Below are 7,910 nucleotides of genomic sequence, written 5' to 3'. Positions count from 1 at the left end.
GGGACACCTGAGATGGACCTGGGGACACCTGGGGACACCTGAGATGGACCTGGGGACACCTGAGATGGACCTGGGGACACCTGGGACACACCTGGGGACAGCTGGTGACACCTGGGACACATCTATGGACACACCTGTGTCACCTGTGTCACCTGGGACACTCCTGGGGACACCTGAGATGGACTTGGGGACACCTGAGATGGACCTGGGGACACCTGAGATGGACCTGGGGACACCTGAGATGGACCTGGGGACACTCCTGGGGACACTCCTGGGGACACCTGAGATGGACCTGGGGACACCTGGGACACCTGGGGACACCTGAGACGGACCTGGGGACACATCTGTGTCACCTGGGACACTCCTGGGGACACACCTGTGTCAACTGTGTCACCTGGGACACACCTGAGACACCTGAGATGGACCTGGGGACACTCCTGGGGACACCTGAGATGGACCTGGGACACTCCTGGGGACACATCTGTGTCACCTGGGACACACCTGGAGGCACCTGGGACACTCCTGGGGACACCTGAGATGGACCTGGGGACACCTGGGACACCTGGGGACACATCTGTGTCAGCTTTGTCACCTGGGACACACCTGAGATGGACCTGGGGACACCTGGGACACTCCTGGGGACACCTGAGACGGACCTGGGGACACCTGAGATGGACCTGGGGACAGCTGGGACACTCCTGGGGACACCTGAGATGGACCTGGGGACACCTGAGATGGACCTGGGGACACCTGGGACACACCTGTGTCACTTGAGACACCTGAGATGGACCTGGAGGCACCTGGGACACATCCATGGACACATCTGTGTCACCTGAGATGCACCTGGGGACACAGCTGTGTCACCTGTGCCCACCTGGAGGCACCTGAGACACTCCTGGGACACTCCTGGGGACACACCTGTGTCAACTGTGTCACCTGACGCACTCCTGGGGACACCTGGGACACACCTGTGTCACCTATGCTCACCTGAGACACAGCTGGGGACACACCTGTGTCACCTGGGACACACCTGGGGACAGTCCTGGGGACACACCTGGGGACACCTGAGACACTGTGTCACCCGTGTCACCTGGCACCGGTGTCACCTGCCTCGCCTGCATCACCAGCACCTGTGTCACCTGTGTCACCAGCAAGTGTCACCTGTGTCACCTGTGTCATCTGTGTCACCTGTGTCACCAGCACCTGTGTCACCAGCACCTGTCACCTGTGTCACCTGTGTCACCTGTGTCACCAGCACCTGTGTCATCTGTGTCATCTGTGCCACCTGTGTCACAGCACCTGTGTCATCTGTGTCACCTGTGTCACCTGTGTCACCTGTGTCACCAGCAAGTGTCACCAGTGTCACCTGTCACCAGCATCACCAGCAGCAGTGTCACCTGTGTCACCTGTGACCTTCATCTGTCACCTGTGTCACCAGGAGCAGTGTCACCTGCCACCCGTGTCACCTGTGCCACCGGTGTCACCGCCACCCATGTCACCTGTCACCCATCACCTGTCACCCATCACCTGTCACCCATCACCTGTCACTGGTGTCACCCCCACCTGTCACCCTTCACCTGTCACCGGTGTCACCTGTCACCCATCACCTGTCACCCATCACCTGTCACTGGTGTCACCCCCACCTGTCACCCTTCACCTGTCACCGGTGTCACCCCCACCTGTGTCACCCTCACCTGTCACCGGTGTCACCATCCTGGTGTCCCCCCCTCCCAATGTCACCTCCACCTGTGTCACTGTGTCACCTGTGTCACCTTCATCTGCCACCCTTGTCACCCCCACCCGTGTCACCTTCACCTGTCACCTGTGTCACCCTCACCTGTGTCACCCCCACCCGTGTCACCCCCACCGTGTCACCCTCCCGGTGTCACCCTCCCCCCCCGTGTCCCCAATAGCTCCGACCTGTCACCCGTGGTCCTCGAGGGGCGTCACCGACCCCCAGTGCTCCCAGTCCCTCCCAGTGACACCCCAGTGCTCCCAGTGCACCCTCCCAGTGCTCCCAGTAACCACTCAGTACTCTCCCAGTGCTCCCAGTGACCCTCCCAGTGCTCCCAGTGACACCCCAGTGCTCCCAGCGCCTCCCAGTGACACCCCAGTGTTCCCAGTGCCCTCCCAGTGCTCCCAGTGACCCCCCAGTGCTCCCAGTGACCCTCCCAGTGACACCCCAGTGCTCCCAGTCCCTCCCAGTGACACCCCCAGTGCTCCCAGTCCTCCCAGTGACACCCCAGTGCTCCCAGTGACCTCCCAGTGACACCCCAGTGCTCCCAGTCCCTCCCAGTGACACCCCCAGTGCTCCCAGTGACTACCCAGTGCCCCTCAGTGTTCCCAGTGCCTCCCAGTGTTCCCAGTGCCTCCCAGTGCTCCCAGTGACCTCCCAGTGACACCTCCCAGTGCTCCCAGTGACCTCCCAGTGACCCTCCCAGTGCCCTCCCAGTGCTCCCAGTGACCTCCCAGTGCCCTCCCAGTGCCCTCCCAGTGACCCCCCCAGTGCTCCCAGTGACCTCCCAGTGACACCCCCAGTGCTCCCAATGACCCTCCCAGTGACCTCCCAGTAACCTCCAGTGCTCCCAGTACCCTCCCAGTGCTCCCAGTGCCCTCACAATGACACCACCAGTGCTCCCAGTGACACCCCCAGTGCTCCCAGTGACTCCTCCCAGTGACCCCCAGTGCTCCTAGCACTCCCAGTGCTCCCAGTAACCCCCCCAGTGCCCTCCCAGTGCTCCCAGTGACCCTCCCAGTGACCTCCCAGTGCTCCCAGTGACCTCCCAGTGCCCCTTCCAGTGTTCCCAGTGCCCTCCCAGTGCTCCCAGTAACACCCCCAGTGCCCTCCCAGTGCCCCCCCAGTGCTCCCAGTCCCTCCCAGTGCTCCCAGTGACACCCCCAGTGCTCCCAGTGACCCTCCCAGTGACACCCGCAGTGACCTCCCAGTGACACCCGCAGTGACCTCCCCAGTGCTCCCAGTGACACCCCCAGTGCCCTCCCAGTGCTCCCAGTAGTGGCTGGGAAGCCATCCCAGTGTTCCCAGTGCCCTCCCAGTGCTCCCAGTGACCTCCCAGTGACCCTCCCAGTGCCCTCCCAGTGCTCCCAGTTACCCTCCCCACTCTCCCAGTGCTCCCAGCGCCCTCCCAGTGCTCCCAGTTACCCTCCCCACTCTCCCAGTGCCCTCCCAGTGCTCCCAGTTTGCAGCCCGGGGGGTCACTGGTGCCATTTGTCTTTATTGAGCCACGACACAAACCCAGCGGGGGCTGAACTGGGACGAACTGGGACGAACTGGGAGCCACTGGGCCGGACTGGGAGGTGCCCCCCTCCCCCGCCCCTCCCCGCTCCCAAAATCGGGGTCATTGCGGCAGCTCTGGGGAGGGCAGGACCCTCAAAATTGAGTGGGGACTCCCAAAATCCCGGGGTCCCCAGGATTTTTGGGAGGAGGGCGGGACCCAAAATTGAGGGGGACCCCAAAATCTGAGGTGAGACCCTGGATTTGGAGGACGGAGCCAAATTGAGGGGGACCCCAAAATCCCCGGGGTCCCCAGGATCTTTGGGGGGCAAAAATTGAGGGGGCCCCCAAATCCCCTGGGATTTGGGGGTCTCAGAGGGTTTTTGAGGGGGTCTCAGAGGGTTTTTGGGGGGTCCTCAGGAATCAGGGGGTCCCCGAGGTTTTGGGAGGTCACTGAGGATTTTTGGGGGGGTCTCAGAGGGTTTTTTTGGGGGTCCCGAGGTTTTGGGGGGGTCTTCTAGAGGGATTTTTGGGGGTCTCAGGAGTCAAGGGGTCCCCAGGTTTGGGGAGGTCTCCAGAGGATTTTTGGGGGGTCTCAGAGGGTTTTTTGGGGGTCCTCAGGAATCCGGGGGTCCCCGAGGTTTGGGGGGTCTCAGGTGCGTCCGGGAGCAGCAGGGGGGTCCTGGGGGTCCTGGGGATCCTGGGGGTCCCAGGGGTCCCCCTCAGAAGCTCACCAGTGTGTACACCATACTGGGGGGGGAGGGCACAGTGGGCTCCCAGTGCCCCCCAGTGCCCTCCCAGTACAGCCCAGTGCCCTCCCAGTGCTCCCAGTACAGCCCAGTGCCCCCCAGTGCCCTCCTAGTGCCCCCCAGTGCCCTCCCAGTACAGCCCAGTGCTCCCCAGTGCCCTCCTAGTGCCCCCCAGTGCCCTCCCAGTACAGCCCAGTGCCCCCCAGTTGCCCTCCCAGGTACAGCCCAGTGCTCTCCCCATTCTCCCAAACCCTTCCCAGTCCCTCCCAGTCCCTCTCAGTGTCCTCCCACTCCCCAAACCCCCTCCCAGTCCCCCAAATCCCCTCCCAGTGCCTCCAATCCTCCCCAGTCCCTCCCAGTCCCCCCAAACCTCCTCCCAGTCCCTCCCAGTGCCTCCCACTGCCCCCAAACCCACTCCCAGTCCCTCCCAGTGCCCTCTCACTTCCCCCAAACCCCCTCCCAGTGCCCTCCCAGTCCTTCCCAGTGCCCTCCCAGTCCCCCAGCCCCCTCCCAGTCCCTCCAAACTCCCTCCCACTGCCCCCAAACCCCTCCCAGTCCCTCCCAGTGCCCTCTCACTTCCCCCAAACCCCCTCCCAGTGCCCTCCCAGTCCTTCCCAGTGCCCCTCCCAGTCCCCCAAAGCCCCTCCCAGTCCCTCCAAACTCCCTCCCACTTCCCCCAAACCCCTCCCAGTTCCTCCCACTTCCCCCAAACCCCTCCCAGTTCCTCCCAGTCCCCCAAACCCCCTCCCAGTGCCTCCCAGTCCCCCCAAACCCCCTCCCAGTCCCCCAAACCCCTCCCACTGCCCCCAAACCCCTCCCAGTCCCCCAAACCCCTCCCACTTCCCCTCAAACCTGCTCCCAGTGCCTCCCAGTCCCCCCAAACCCCTTCCCAGTCCTCCCAAACCCCCTCCCCAGTCCCCCCAAACCCCCTCCCACTTCCCTCAAACCTGCTCCCAGTGCCTCCCAGTCCCCCAAACCCCCTCCCAGTCCCCCAAACCCCTCCCAGTGCCTCCAAACCCCTCCCAGTCCTCCCAGTCCCCCAAGCCCCTCCCAGTCCCTCAAGCCCCCTCCACTGCCCCCAAACCCCCTCCCAGTCCCTCCCAGTGCCCCCAAACCCGCTCCCAGTGCCCTCCCAGTGCTCCCAGTGCCTGGAGCCGACCTGTACAGGTAGTAGAAGAAGGAGAGGAGGTAGAAGGCCAGTTTGCACCAGGCCTCCTTCTGGCAGTAGCCCAGGATGTCGGCGTCCATGATGGACACGGCGTCGAAGAGACCCTCCGAGCCATCAGCAGGACGGTGGAAGTACCTGGGGACAGTCAGGGGACAGGGGGGACACTCAGGGGACACTCAGGGGATGTTGGGGACATTGGGGACACTGGGGGGACACTGAGGGGGCACTCAGGGGACACTCAGGGGACACAGGGATGGACACGGCGTCGAAGAGACCCTCCGAGCCATCAGCAGGCCGGTGGAAGTACCTGGGGACAGGGGACATTGGGGACACTGGGGGGACACTCAGGGGACATTGGGGACACTCAGGGGATGTTGGGGACATTGGGGGGGACATTGGGGACACTCAGGGGACATTGGGGACACTCAGGGGATGTTGGGGACACTCAGGGGACATTGGGGACACTCAGGATGTTTGGGACATTGGGGACACTCAGGGGACACTCAGGGGGCATTGGGGACACTCAGGGTGTTTGGGACATTGGGGACACTCAGGGGATGTTGGGGACACTCAAGATATTGGGGACACTCAGAGGACACTCGGGGCATTGGGGACACTCAGGATGTTTGGGACACTCAGGGGACACTCAGGGGATGTTTGGGACATTGGGGACACTCAGGGGACATTGGGGACACTCAGGGGACATTGGGGACACTGGGGTCACTCAGGGGGCATTGGGGACACTCAGGGGACGTTGGGGACATTGGGGACACTCAGGGGGTGCTGGGGACACTCAGGGGACACTCAGGATGTTGGGGACATTGGGGACACTCAGGGGACACTCAGGGGATAGTCATCGAGGGACACTCAGGCTGGAGGACACTCAGGGGACAGTGGGGACACTCAGGATGTTTGGGACATTGGGGACACTCAGGGGGCACTGGGGACAGTCAGGATGTTTGGAACATTGGGGACACTGGGGGGACACTCAGGGGACACTCAGGGGATACTCAGGGGACACTTAGGGGACACTCAGGGGACATTGGGGACACTCAGGGGGCACTCAGGGGACATTGGGGACACTCAGGGGACACTCAGGGGACATTGGGGGGACACGGTGTCGAACAGACCCTCCGAGCCATCGGCCGGCCGGTGGAAGTACCTGGGGGACAGGGGGGACACTCAGGGGACACTCAGGGGATGTTGGGGACACTGAGGGGGCATTGGGGACACTCAGGGGACATTGGGGACACTCAGGGGATGTTGGGGACACTCAGGAGACACTCAGGGGACACTCAGGGGACATTAGGGGACACTCGGCAGTGGGGACACTCAGGGGACACTGGGGACACTCAGGGGACACTCAGGATGTTTGGGACATTGGGGACACTCAGGGGACACTCAGGGGACATTGGGGACACTCAGGGGACAGTGGGGACACTCAGGGGACACTCAGGGGACATTGGGGACACTCAGGGGGCATTCAGGGGACACTCAGGGGGTGTTGGGGACACTCAGGGGACATTGGGGACACTCAGGGGACACTCAGGGGACACTCAGGGGGCACTGGGGACACTCAGGATGTTTGGGACATTGGGGACACTCAGGGGATGTTGGGGACACTCAGGGGACACTCAGGGGATGTTGGGGACAGTGGGGACACTCAGGGGATGTTGAGAACATTGGGGACACTCAGGATGTTTGGGACATTGGGGACACTGGGGGGACACTCAGGGGACAGTGGGGACACTCAGGATGTTTGGGGCACTCAAGACATTGGGGACAGTCAGGGGACACTCAGGGGGCACTGGGGACACTCGGGGGATGTTGGGGACAGGGGACAGTGGAGACACAGGGGGGACAGAGGGGACATTGGGGACACTCAGGGGACATTGGGGACACTCAGGGGACACTCAGGGGATGTTGAGGACATTGGGGACACTCAGGGGACATTGGGGACACTCAGGGGACACTCAGGGGATGTTGAGGACATTGGGGACACTCAGGGGACATTGGGGACACTCAGGGGACACTCAGGGGACATTGGATGGACACGGTGTCAAACAGACGCTCCGAGCCATCGGCCGGCTGGTGGAAGTACCTGGGGACACTCAGGGGACACTCAGGGGACACTCAGGGGACACTCAGGGGACACTGAGGATGTTTGGGACACTCAGGAGACAGGGGATGTTTGGGACACTCAGGGAACAGTCAGAGGACACTCAGGGGATGTTGAGGACAGGGGACACTGGGGACACTGAGGGGACACTCGGGATGTTTGGGGACATTGGGGACACTCAGGGGACATTGGGGGGGACATTGGGGACACTGAGGGGACACTGGGGACACTGGAGGGACATTGGGGACACTGAGGGGACACGGGGGGGGACACGATGCCCCAGAGCCCCTCGGAGCCATCATTGGGTGGTGGAAGCAACTCAGGGGGACACTGAGGGGACATCGGGACCCCCCCAGACCCCCCCCCGACCTCAAGAGGTGGTTCAGCCCCAGTGTCACCCTGACCCCCCCTCCCCTCCAAACCCCCAAATCCCGGGACCCCTGAACCCCTGACCCCAAGACCCCCTGGAACCTCCCCAGGAACCCCAAAAATCCCCCTCAGACCCCCAGGCCCCCAAATCCTCCCATCACCCTCGGACCTTGAGAGGTGGTTCAGACCCAGGGTCACCCTGACCCCCTAAACCCCCAAATCCCAGGACCCCTGACCCCGAGACCCCCCTGGAACCCCCAGGACCCCTGAGAG

General features: G+C 63.1%; 1 long non-coding RNA gene across 26 annotated transcripts; it reads right to left on the bottom strand.

The window, feature by feature from the left end:
* Window positions 1-6: 6 nt before the first annotated feature.
* Window positions 7-1,454, bottom strand: LOC126637158 (uncharacterized). Of its 26 annotated transcripts, none has more exons than XR_007628242.1 (6): window positions 1,327-1,370; window positions 1,235-1,267; window positions 1,171-1,203; window positions 604-1,139; window positions 491-553; window positions 7-152 (listed from the first exon to the last, which is right to left on the bottom strand). It is a non-coding gene; the product is annotated as an uncharacterized LOC126637158 (long non-coding RNA). The 26 variants fall into 26 exon arrangements; XR_007628245.1 differs by having other exon boundaries at window positions 1,171-1,188; XR_007628249.1 differs by having other exon boundaries at window positions 1,171-1,188; window positions 1,235-1,258; window positions 1,300-1,327.
* Between the last annotated feature and the right edge of the window lie 6,456 nt (window positions 1,455-7,910).

Source organism: Myiozetetes cayanensis, unplaced genomic scaffold, assembly GCF_022539395.1.
Source record: "Myiozetetes cayanensis isolate MyiCay16 unplaced genomic scaffold, myiCay2020 scf1466, whole genome shotgun sequence".
NCBI classification, from domain to species: domain Eukaryota; kingdom Metazoa; phylum Chordata; class Aves; order Passeriformes; family Tyrannidae; genus Myiozetetes; species Myiozetetes cayanensis.
This window is presented reverse-complemented; position numbering and strand designations above follow the sequence as displayed.